This window comes from Mesocricetus auratus, unplaced genomic scaffold (assembly GCF_017639785.1).
Source record: "Mesocricetus auratus isolate SY011 unplaced genomic scaffold, BCM_Maur_2.0 Super-Scaffold_100004, whole genome shotgun sequence".
In the NCBI taxonomy this organism is placed as follows: Eukaryota; Metazoa; Chordata; class Mammalia; order Rodentia; family Cricetidae; genus Mesocricetus; species Mesocricetus auratus.
The window spans coordinates 3,705,738-3,718,305 of NW_024429189.1; positions in this window are offsets into that span (position 1 = coordinate 3,705,738).

The window sequence follows — 12,568 nt, forward strand, 5'->3', positions numbered from 1 at the left end:
CCCTTGTAGAGAATTTTTATGTTCAGTGAAGAAACCAACACTGGGTGTCAGGAAGGGTGTTTACTCCTGGAGTTCCACACGAGGCTGTCAATCCACCCACCCATTGCCCTCCCAGAGGTTTGCAGCATCCACAAGACCCAGGACTTCCCAGGAAGCTCTCATAATTCCAATTGCTAGCATAGCTTGATCTGGAGTCAACTGCTGTAAAGGGACTTGCTTCGTCAGTGTGGGAATCAAAGGCATTTCTTCTTGGCTTTGAGTGGCAGGAAGGGCTCAAGGCCCCCGAGAGCTGGGGCTGTAATACTGGCCAGTGGAATTTCTAGGGGGTGGAGCGCTATAGGAGCTCTTTAGGGCACTAGGGTACAGTCTCCACAGAGATTGTGGGATAATGCCTGTACTTCTCCACCGATGGTCAGCATTTTGCTCTGACACATACTCCTGGCCATTGTCTTCTATACACCCCAAGGTGGCCTGTAGTTGGAGTTTCTTTCCACTCTGGTCCCACAGCTGATTTGCCCCAAGTAAACACACGGATGCTGTATAAATTATAAAACTATTGACCAATAGCTAGGGCTTCTTACTGGCTAGCTCTCTCTTAATTAATACCCCATTTCTATTAATCTAAGTATTTCCATGCTGCCTTACCTTACCGGAGAAGGGTCTGGATCTGTTACTCCTTCCTTGGCTACACGGCGTCTCCCTCTTGGCCTCTCTCTGCCCACCCCCTTTTTCTGGTCTGTTGGCCCCGCCTATGCTTCCTGCCTGGCTATTGCCCAATCCGTGTTTTATTCATCAACCAATAAGAGAAACATATATACAGAAGGACGCCCACATCAGTGACCCTCTTCAATCATGCACAAAACTGTGGGCTAAATAAACCTTTTCTCCATTTCCAAAGCCAATTGCCTTGGGCATTTCACTATAGCACCTGAAAGCTGACAAATGAATGGGACAATCAAGATGGCCTCTTCCCTTCTGGGGGCCATATCTTTATGTCCTGCAGAGTCCTTTGGACATGAGAGCATAATCTCAGGTCACAGGGGCTAGGGCAAGGGCTCCTGGGGGGCTGTTTTCAGCTCACCAGGGCACCTGTTACTCAGTATTAGCCAACAGTCCTGGGGAGGGGAAAGGGATGATAGGAGGCTGCTGGGCCCTTTCTCAGGCCTTAGCATACGATGTTGACAGCAGGTATTGGGCAGCTTTGTATATGGCCAGCGGGTCAGGCCCACAAACACATTTTCAGCAGTGTTCCTAGCCAGGCAGGTGCTGTGCCCCAGACCTAAAGAGAAGCTCCCCTTCGGCCCTCACCCATTCAGGCCTCTGGGCCAACACTAGGCTCTTAGAATGGAAAAGCCATGAGTCTTTGTCCTAGATGTCACCTGGAGCCCAGACCCTTGCCTGTGGAGAGGTTGTCCAGAGGTTTACCATGCTGGAGGGTCCTCACCCAGAGACAGGCAGTGGGTGTCCTGACCACCACGGTTCCAGGGACAGAAGGCCAGTCACACGTGTAAGAGTGTGATGGAATTGAATTTTTCCCTGCAAAGTATACACTGAAATCCTAAACTGGTGGCCGTGATGGCAAATGTGACCTTATTTAGGAAAAGGGCTTCTCTGATGCCACAAGTTATGGTAAGGGCTTATAAGGAGATGAGGAGACACATGGTCATATTATGTAGGAAGATCGCCGGGTAAGATGGAGTGAGACTAAGGGATGAAGCTGAACCAAGACCAGTGTGCACGGACAGCAGTGCAAAACACTTGATCAGGCCTGGGTGACCCCGGAGCCACTCTGATATGGAGTTTCTGGCTACCCGCACCATGACATGAAATGTCTGCTGTGTTGAATTCCACCCCTAGCTTAAGTTATTTGTATGTCAGGCCCAGGAAGTGAAAAGTGTCTGGGTAGCAGGGGGCTGTCCTAACTGGCCTCCCCACTGGCACTTTGATCCCCTCAGCCTTAAAAAGAGCAACCTTGGGCAACTTCTAATCCTTACTATCCAGCCTCCTCAGCCTCCAATCTCAAGCCTCCAACCCTCGACTTCTAATCTTGTGTCTTCTATCCCCCGACCACCATCTTCTGTCTTGTAACCACCAACCATCAACTTCCTGGAACCCATAACCTCCAACCTTTAAACTCCCATCTCCAACTTCTCCAGCCATGGGTTTCCAACATTAACCTTCAATCTTGAATCTCCAGGGGGTCTTAAAGCTACTCATTTTACTTTAAATATCTTATTAAAATGTTTTTTAAAAGCCAGGTGGTGGTGGTGCACGCCTTTAACCCCAGTACTTGGGAGGCAGAGGTAGATGGATCTCTGTGAGTTTGGGGCTAGCCTGGTCCAGAAAGCAATTTCAAGGCCACCCTGATCTACAGAATGGGTTTCAGGACAGCCAGGGCTACACAGAGAACCCCTGTCTGGAAAAGCCAATATATATATGGAAGAAACGGGCTGGAGAGACGGACTAGTGATTTAGAATCCTGGGGAACCCAGATTGGAGGCTCAGCATCTACATGGTGACTCCCAGACATATGCGACTCTAGTTCCAGGGAATCCAACCCCCTTTTCTGACTTTCTTGGGCACCAGGCACACATATGGTGCACATACATACACGTAGGCAAAACCCCTAAAAAATTAAAAATAGTCACAAAGTTTGGAATTGATGTCATTAAAAGAGAAGAGATCTTTGAGGGTATTTCCAGAACCACTTAGCTGAGCAGATAAAAAATTGACCTTAATGTGGGTGGTACCATCCCTTGGGCTGGAGTCTCCAACTGAACAAAAGAGAGGCAATGAACCAAGCACCCACATCCATCCTCCGGCTCCTCATGGTCCTGCTGGCACTCCTGCACCATCATGGATGTACCGCAAACCAGGAGGCAGAATGAACCCTTCCTGTCTTAAGTGTCAAAACTGTGAGAAAAGTAACTATGACAGTGAGGGATGTACCCAAGCCCAGCCAGGATTCACGTGCAAGGCCAGGGGTCAGCACTGCACAGGGACAGGATCCTGGCACAGGCTGTGCCACCCTCCCCTCTTCTGTATCAAGACTCTCTGCCATCAGCACCCTCTTCTGTAGTTGCTGATTACTCCATCCCTGGGCCAGGCCATGGCGGAGGTGACCTGGGTAAGACTTAATTGGGTCAGGCTTCTCTGAGCCTCCTACTCAGCTGTACCTTGTGCTTGACCATCCATGGTCATGTTCTGCTGTGACTCTGCCTTCTGGCTTCTGGTCCCAGCCTCATTCTTAGCCCTTGGGGTATCAAACTGTGGCCCACCTTTAGCAAGAGTCCCTCTAAGGCAGGCTAGTGAGAGTTTACCTCCAGTGTCTAATCCATCAGTGGCTTTCCCTCCCCACTCTGCTCTCACTCCAAGCATCTATTACTTTTCTGCATTGGAGTGGGAAATCAGTCCTACCCCAGACTCCCCTCTATGCTGCAGGAACTTGAACAAAATTACTCTTACTATTTTTACCAAAAAATCCAATGCAACTCTTTCCCCTTACACAGCTGAGGTTATATATCTTGGATGGTGACTTTCAGGCCAAAAGACGAGTGTTTTTAAGCACTTTGCAAAATTGCTCTAGCCTATGCTCTCCCTGCCCGCTCTTCCCGTGGCCTTCCGTCTTCTAGCCCGGCTCCTGGGCACTCTGGAGTCACGAGATTCTGAGCCTGCCCTCCCCTCCTGTCCATCATCACCCCCACATACCAGCCTGCTCCCTCTGGCCCTCCAGCAGACTTCAGAAGGAACCACCTCCACTTCTTTAATTATAGCCTCCACCGTGCCCTGGTTTGCTGTGGTCTGCTATTTTTACTTTTGCACCAAGAGAGGTTTTTGTCTTGTTCCTACCTCAGGTGCAAGGACACATGCTGGGCAGATGTCACTCCTCATATGTGAGGCCAACCTCAGAGGCTGCCCCACTTCTCTAGGCAGATGAGATGGCAGCCTGGAGGGCATTTGCCTGGAAGCTGTGTGTTTAGATGGGAATGCCAGCCCCCGTGTTTTAACCTGTTCATGGTCATCATTTCTGATGGGTGTCGATGATTCTGAACCCATGACTGTGTGCACAGGGATGTCACAGATATCTTTGTCTCTCTAGTCACACGTGGCAGATGTATTCCGATATGGAGTTATTGGAAGCTACAATGTACTCTACCAGGTGCCATACCTGCAAGATCTCAGCCTCCCTGCTGTGGCAGAGCTGGCAAAAGAAGGCAACGTTTAATCTCAGTGGTTTAGTTCAAGTGGTTTATGTTAGGCCAGAGGCTGCTCAAGTTACTCCCAACTGCAGACCTCTTTCTCCATCCTCAAGGTTGATTGGGGAATTCCCACTGTTAATCCCACCTAGGCTGTAAACAGACTCCCCGGGGGGGGGGGCTGGATCTGACATCAGGGAATGACAGGCACCATTCTTTTTCCCCAAGGAAGCTCACAGAGCAGGTGACCAGATTCGAAGTTCACAGAGCGGGTGACCAGACTCGTTTGTCAGAGGGTGGCACATTCTCCACCCAGATACTGGCTACATCTCAACCAGATATCCCCTCCCCTTCCACCTTATTTCCCATGTCTCATTCCTTCCTTGGAATTCCCTGCCTTTTCCCCGATGCCCAGGAATCAAGGACACAAGGACAGCTGGATGCAGGCTTGTGCCATGGAAACCTCCTCCTTGTTTGGAGACCTATAAGGGACCCCCCTACTCTGCTTCTTGGGTCTGAACTGTAATTAGCCCCTCCCCCGTGCCTCTGTATGCTTTCCTATATATCCACAGCACTAATAACTTCATGCACTGTCTGCTTCAGTGTCTCCTTGAGTCAAACCCAAGAATGTTCAGTTTATCCCACAGCATGCACATGCGTGTGCCGTGTGTCTTCCATCCTCACGCTGAGGATCCTGGCACCGTGGGCTGCTCCTGCTCACACAGCACAGCCTTGTAAGATTTGTATATATTTTCTCATGAATTGGTGCCCCTGCCACAAGGATAAAAGCCAGGCTTAGCTGGCCCAGTAGCTTCCAGGGATGCCCCTGTCTCTACCTCTCATCTTTCAGTAGGAGCACTGGGATTACAGATGCCCTTCCTTTCCTGAGACTCCTGTGCCCCGCCACCCCTCCATTTCTCCTTCCCTTCTATCCACCCCCCCCCCAGCTTCCTGAACTGGTTTCTGGCCTCTAGAGATCTGCTTGCATTTTCAGTAGTTTGAGTCCGCAGCTCTCTGCAGTCAGCACGACGCTGCTGTGACTCACAGCGCTGTGTGACTCACCAGGAGTTGGTCCTGTTTCATGCTGATCCAGGTCCTGCGGGTTGGTGGGCCAGTTGTTGATAGTCACCGGGGCTGCTTGCAGGTTTCGACTAGCACGAGAAAGCTAGCATGAGCTGGATTGTGAGGCTCTCCATGGACACACATTCCATGGTTTTGGGTGAATGTGTCTTAGTGGAAGAGTACGGGCAGTTTCCAATCTGCTGTAATGTGTGCCTCTGAAGAGCAGGCTTGGAGGCCTCCAGGTTTTCCATGTCTGCATGGATGCTTGGTCTGGTTGGTGCATCTAACAGATCACTTAGAAAAGCCTATTCAATGTGACTATTATTGTTGTTATTATTATTATCTTTGTGGGGGCATGCGTATGTGTCACAGTACCTACGAGGAGGTCAGAAGACAGCAGTGGGTGTTGGTCCTTGACTTTCACCCTGTTTGAGGTGAGGTGTGGATGTTTGCTGGTGTGTACACCAGGCTTAACTGACCCAGTAGCTTCCAGGGATGCCCCTGACTCTACCTCCCGTCTTACAGTAGGAGCACTGGGATTACAGATGCCTATAACCATGCCCAACTGTATACAGTTCTGGGATCCAAACTTAGATCCTTGTGCTTATTGAACCAGCCAGAATACAGCTGTTTGATGGGTATTCAGTGATGCTCGCTGACTCTTAATTTGCATTTCTGTGATATTGAACATCTTCACCTGTGAAAGGATGGGTATCATCTCAGGACCCCCAAAACCAAGTTCTCAAAGCACAAAGGGGATTTATTTGTCCCAGAGGGCATAGGGCAGGGAATAAGAGACAAAGACAGGAAGGAGATAGAGGATGGGGGAGAAGAGGACGGGAACAGGGGAGAGGGGCAGGGGTATTTGCCTGTGGAGAGGGGAGGCAAAGGACTGCCTCTGGATAGAGAGGAGACAGATGTAGTCCATAGGAAAATGCAGTTTATAAAAGTAAAGCAGGAAACACCGTGTTAGGATGAGGTGTTTAATTTTAATTGGGCATGTTAAATAGGTGAGCTTTTGATTGCTGGGCTTCAGGACTTGGGTAATTGTACCCTAGTAGTCAGCCTCAGGAGGAGGAAGTAGGCAGATAAGGGAATAGACCTTGGGGTCTAGCTTTAGGAATTTAATCTAAAGGTTTTAGCAAAGCAGAGGGAATGGGGGAGAAGGCAAGGCCTGCCAGAGCTAAGTTTGCCATGCTCAAGCTGGCTAGAGTCCCTTCAGCTTGCCCGGTTTTCATGTGGCTGTTGGCTAGCTTGCAATGGGTCTCTGAGATTTCTGTACCCAGTGGGAGCTCTTGTTAGACACATAATTTTAAAGTGTTGTCTGCCAGGGGTTTGTTGGTGGTCTCTCTCTCTCTCTCTCCCTCTCTCCCTCTCTCTCTCTCTCTCTCTCTCTCTCTCTCTCTCTCTCTCTCTCTCTCTCTCTCTCTCTCTCTCGCTCTCTCTCTTTCCTGTCCAAAATGAGGCCTACAACATCTACAACATGTTACTACCACCATGATGTGCTGCTAAGTGTGTGGGCCCAAATGATTGTCCTCTGATGCCCGGGAAACTGAGTCAAAGCAAATTCTTCCTCCTTTGAGTTTTTATGTGAGTTCTTTTGAATATAGTGATGAAAAACTAACGAATGAGCTAGGAAGGAGGCATTGAGCGATTGGCTTCATAACATGGTAATAGAAGCCTGTGTTCTCCACAGCTCTTACTTGGATTTAATTTGACACCTGCAAATTATCTATCTTCTCTCACGTGTGTGTGTGTGTGTGTGTGTGTCTGTAAGTACCCCTGTGTGCAGAAGAGTGCTTCATATCCCCTGGAGCACATACCGACTCTCTCCTGGGCCACCTCCATGCACACTGCTCTCTCCCTGGCATACACACTATGTTCCTGGCATCCCCAAATTCTTGGCATCTGCACTAGAACTCAGACTTCACCTTCACGGCTTCACACGCAGCTACTCGGGGCATTTCTGCAAGTAGCTTTTCCCCAGCTACTCTCCATATGTCCCTCAACCTCACATCTTTCATGTCTTTTAAACCAGAACCACCTGGGTGACATGGCCAAGTTCTGCTGTCAGCTGGAGATACTACAACGGTGTTCTGACCCCGGGAAACAATGGAGGAAGGGGCAGGGAACCCATCGGGTTAGGTTTTCCCGTGCTTCTTCACAGATGGAGCATCTGAAAGGTGCGGCTCTGCCTCCTACACCGTCCCAGTGAAGTGTGTGTCTATACTGTCCCAGTGAAGTGTGTGTCTATACTGTCCCAGTGAAGTGTGTGTCTATACTGTCCCAGTGAAGTGTGTGTCTATACTGTCCCAGTGAAGTGTGTGTCTACACCGTCCCAGTGAAGTGTGTGAGCTGCTCTTCAGTGGTGCTGGGCCCTTTGACATCACACCTGCTTTCCCACACCAGCCTGGACTCTCTGACGTCCTGAAATTTCTTCTGCTAAGCAAAGGGACCCACCACCTCTCAATTCAGCCTCACTAAGGCTTTTTTTCAGCACAGGCAGAATGAAGTCAAAATTTCACCGGCCCCGGCCCCATTCCTGATAGCTCTTCCTCCCTTGCAGAGCCTTGTTAGCTGGGTGCCCACTGTCCTTGTTTTCCTCATCTTTCAGATGAACCCAGGGCAGTGTTTAGTCTAGGGGCGACTTCCCTGACCCCGGAGACATCCTCCTATGTTTGCGGCTGGTGCCCTGTAGCTTATGAACTCATTCTCTGGCCGAGGCGATTGTTCCCAGTGTTGGCTCCTCCTTGGCCTCGGTAGCCGGAGCACACATCCCTGCTGATTCTCTGCTGATCTCATGGGTGCACATGGGGAGGCCAGAGCAAGACTTCCAGTGCGTCCCTCTGATGCCTTGGAAACGGGGTCTCTCATTCAACCTAGAGCTCGGGACATTTTTGGCTAGGGTGGAGGCCAACAAGTCCCAGAAAGTCCTTGTTTCCCTCTGGTCAGTCCTGAGCTGACAGACACGCACGGCCACCCCTGACATCTCACCTGGGTGCTGGGGTCTGAACCCAGGTCCTCACACTTGTGCATCTGGCGCTTACTCACTGAGCCACCTGCCCAGTCCCTCCCGCACCTCCTTGGTGATCTAACTCCAGCTTCATAGTCCTCCCTGGACCCTCAGTTGCTTCCTGCACTCTGTAAGGGAGATGCAGAACTCCCCTCACTTCAGTGAGACTTGAAGACTTTGTCCAGGCAGAAAGTAGCGCTTTGGTCACGTCCTCCCTTCTTTGTGAGCTGCTTTTATCTGACGTTCAGGCCATTGCTAGATCTGTTTCGCCCAGTCTTTTCTTCTTTTATTTTCCATGTTCTTTAAAGTTGTCTCAAGAGGGAGAGACTCCGGCTGCTACAGCTCTATCTTGGATGAAGGCTGCTCTAATTTCTTTTCAACCAATAAAGGTTTTACTAGAAATGTTTATTCAACAAATATTTATTTTCACAATGTCAACATGTACTGGCTTGGGCATAGGGAGGTAGGGCTGTAAAGACAGACAGGACCCCAGCCCTCTGAGGTGAGCCAGGCTGTAAAGGAACCTCACAATTAGCTATCTAATTACCATGGCAATAAGAAAGGGTTATAAGGGCTCCCAGCAAATGTGGCAAAGTTGACCTGATTATTTATGAAAGGTTTGTTTTGGAAAATAGACTGTAATGAGTTCATTTGCAGGATATATCCAGAGATATTCTCCTGGAATCCCCAGGGAGAGGTGGGAGGAGCCGTGGTGACTGAAGGGAGTAGGGAGTAGATCCCCACAGGGGGTGCTGTGCTACAGGCTGGTAGCTGGCTCTGCCTGGCAGCCTGCCAGATGTCCACCCAGCGCATGTGTGCTCACAGGTGGAGAAAGGAAGCCTGGGGAAGCCTCTGGGTAGAGGCTCCTCAGCGTCTACCCGCAGCTGGCCATTCACCTGCTCATCCTCTTTTAATAACCCACGTGCTGAAAATACAAATGTAAAACAGCCCCTGGGGGCCCGGGCTACCTGACTCCTTTCTTCAGGTGAAGAAACTAGGGGTCGGAGATGGGGGAGTATATCAACCAAGGCCCCGGAGGGAGCTGAGGCTGGAGTTAGACACCCTGCCTACCTGGAAGCTGAGTTGGCCCCTGTCTGGGGCGGCTGCAGTGGGAGGGGCTGGAGCAGACCCAGGGCTGTGCTTATTAGCAGCCCCTTCTCTCCAGCACCACTGATCTCTTCTGAACTGTCTTGCCCGGATCGTCCCACTGACACCCACCGGCAGAGCCCACCGCATCTATTATTCATACCAAGGAGGGTTTCGGGGCAGCTGGCGCACACTGACTGGGAAGCACATTATTGTTTTATTAAAGATTGATCACACATGCAGCTGGTCATTTAAATAATGGCTCTGCTGACACCGTTAATTGAATGATAAACGATTCCACCCTTGCCCCTCTAAGTCAATACCAGCACAGCTCCAGAAAAGCACAGCCTGTTCTGTGGGGGGGGGCTAGGGAGAGCCCGGGGGTGGCGCAGGTCGTTCTGGTTTCCCACAAGGTGGGCTTTGGGGGGTCACAGAGGCCAGGCTGCAGCATTTCAGGCTGCCCAAGTATTCAAGAACCCATGCACAGCTGCAAGGGGCTCAGCCGATGTTAAACTTCTCCACTAGGAACTTGATTTAATTTAATAAGACAGACAGTGTGTGTGGTTTAATCTCGCCTCATTACAGAAGCAGACTGATGGAGGTTTAGGGTGTTAGCACGCTGGGCATCATGGACCAGCGTAGTCTTTCTGGGGTGGATAGCCACCGCAAACTGCTAGGACAGAGGGAGGCATCAGGGAGCATGATCAGTATCAGCCACTCATTGATTCACTGACTCATTGACCACTCATTCATTCATTCACCCATTCCAGTCATTGATCCCCCCACCCATTCATTCTTCACTTGCTCATTCCTTCCCATCTGATCATTCATTCATTCTGCACTCATTTGCCCATTCATCTAGCTGCTTGTTCATTATCACTTGTTCATTCATTGTCTTAGGGTTTCCATTGCTGTGACGAGAGCCATGACCAAAGGCAACTCGGAGAGGAAAGGGTTTAGCACCAAAGACCGCCATGGGAAGAAGTCAGGGCAGGGACTTGGAGACAGGGCCTCATGCAGAGGCCACGGGAAGTGCTGTTTCCTGACTTTCTCCTCACGGCTTGCTCAATCTGCTGTGCAGCACCCAGGACCACAAAACCAGGGCTGACATTGCTCGCTATGAGCTGGGCCCTCTCATGTCAATCCAGAGAATGAACTGCAGGCTTGCCCACCAGCCAGTCTGGTGGGAGCATTTTCTCAGTAGAGGCCCTTTCTTCCCAAATGACTCTAGCCCGTATCCAGCTGCACGTGCCAGCCAGCACATTCATTTGCTCGTTCCATTCATTCATTCAGCCACATCCACTCCCTCACTTGTCCAGTCATTCATTCACTCAGGCACTGCGACTTCTTTATTCACGCATTTGCCCATTCACTCACCGGTTCAGCCACTAACTCATCCATTGATTCATTCACTCATTCAGAGGTCCCTATTGTAGGTCTCATGCTGTGAGTAAGTGTGACACAGCCCTCCTCTAAGAGGGAAGGAGGACAGTTAGATTGCCGAGTGAGGGGACCCGGGCTGCCTACAGGACGCTTCAGGTTCCCGCGTGTGAGTGCTGGGAGGGTTAAGCCCCAACTGAAGTCTGCAGGATAAGCATTTCTGTAAGGAGAGTTAGTGGGCCCCAGCCTCCGGATGCACAGAGCCCATCTTGGCTGCCAGGCCTCTCCTCCCTTTGAGGGCCAGAGCTTACGGTGGAGTGGCCCTAGCAAAGCAGGTTGGAGTCCCAGCGATGACAAGTCTCAGGCGTGGTGTGTGCCCAGGCAGGGCTCCAGATGGGTGGCAGGGAAGCTGGGTTAGGAAGGCAGCCTCCAGAACCCAGGGCTCAGATGCTGACCACTGTGGGTTCTAGTGGAGCCACAGTTGTGGGTCTGGGCCGCCTGGGCCTTTTGAAGGAAGTCAGCCATAACATTCCTGTTGCTTGCTTCTGTGTAAGCCTCTTGGAGGAGGCAGCCTTCCTCTGGGCTACGCAGTGGGCCTGTTCCAAGCACAGAAGCATGGCTGAGGCTCCCCATCCCCTCACGCGATCCTCAGATGATGTCTCCAGTGGGCATTCCCACTGAAGTTAGGTCTCATGCCAAGCTATCTTCCCTCACCCTGCCCGTCCTGTGCCAGGTGAAAACTCCCATTCACACTTCCTCATGAGCCCAGTTGGCTCGTCCAGCTGAGAAGACCAGATGAGCTCTGCCGCTGGCAGTATCTGCTGCCCAGTTGAACCTGGACCTGTCTGGCTCAGGCTGATGCCACCAAGAAGAAGGTGATTAATGGTCATCCTCCTCTATCCTCTCAGAGGTCCAGGGCAGAATGGGCTGAGATCCTGGTGGCGTGGCTTGTGTGGCTCTGGAAGTGACCTTTGTGCTCTTCCTTTACGGAAAACCCTGCCTGCTCATTATGATCAAGGCATGGAAGACAGTTAGCGGGTTGGGGTGGTCCCCATTCTGGACACGGTGTGTGGGCTCCTATCTGGCTTGAGGGCACACCCGCAAACACAGTGATGGATACTAGGGGCTCAGGGTCAGGGGGTTGGTGACAGTGGGCTCTGCTCTTGGATTAAGGGTGAGGTTGGTCCCCTAGCATTGGGCATGGGAAGGGGTAGGGTGGTTGAAATTCAAACTTCATCATTTTGCCTTTAATCGTGGCAAAATGGGTCATCAAATAGCCAACAACTGCCTTTTGGAAGCATACTTTAAGGTTGACTAAGGGGCCATGCATATAATAGAGAATTGTCCCAGTTATGTCTGCTCTTTGGTGAGGGAGGGGGACCAGAATTTAGCACTATGGAAAATTAAAATACCAAGAAAGCAGCTATGGAGAAGATAAGTTTGCCTCCTCAGCAGCCCTTCCTCCCATGATTAATCAGACGATGGGCTAATCCGAGCGGCAGGTTTTGCTGAGGCTGCGTTTTGGGGCCTCCCTGAGAGAGCAGCCGTGAAGTGTAACCGTGTAACCTCCCTGCAGGCACTGGGGCTGTCAGCTGCATCCTCCACTCTGAGCTTCTGGGGCAACTCCTGGCTGCCACCGCTTTCACTGTTCTTTTCCTCAGGCTGGGGAGCCTTCAGGGGAAATTGCAGGGGGGAGTGGGCAGTGTGACAGTGTGGAGGGCTCACTGCCTCTGAAAGCCTGCTGTGTTTTCTCCAGGCAGGATCCACACAGGGGTGGAGACCATCCCTGCAAGGCCACTCTGGGAAGTGGGCTCTGTTTTTCAGACCTTAA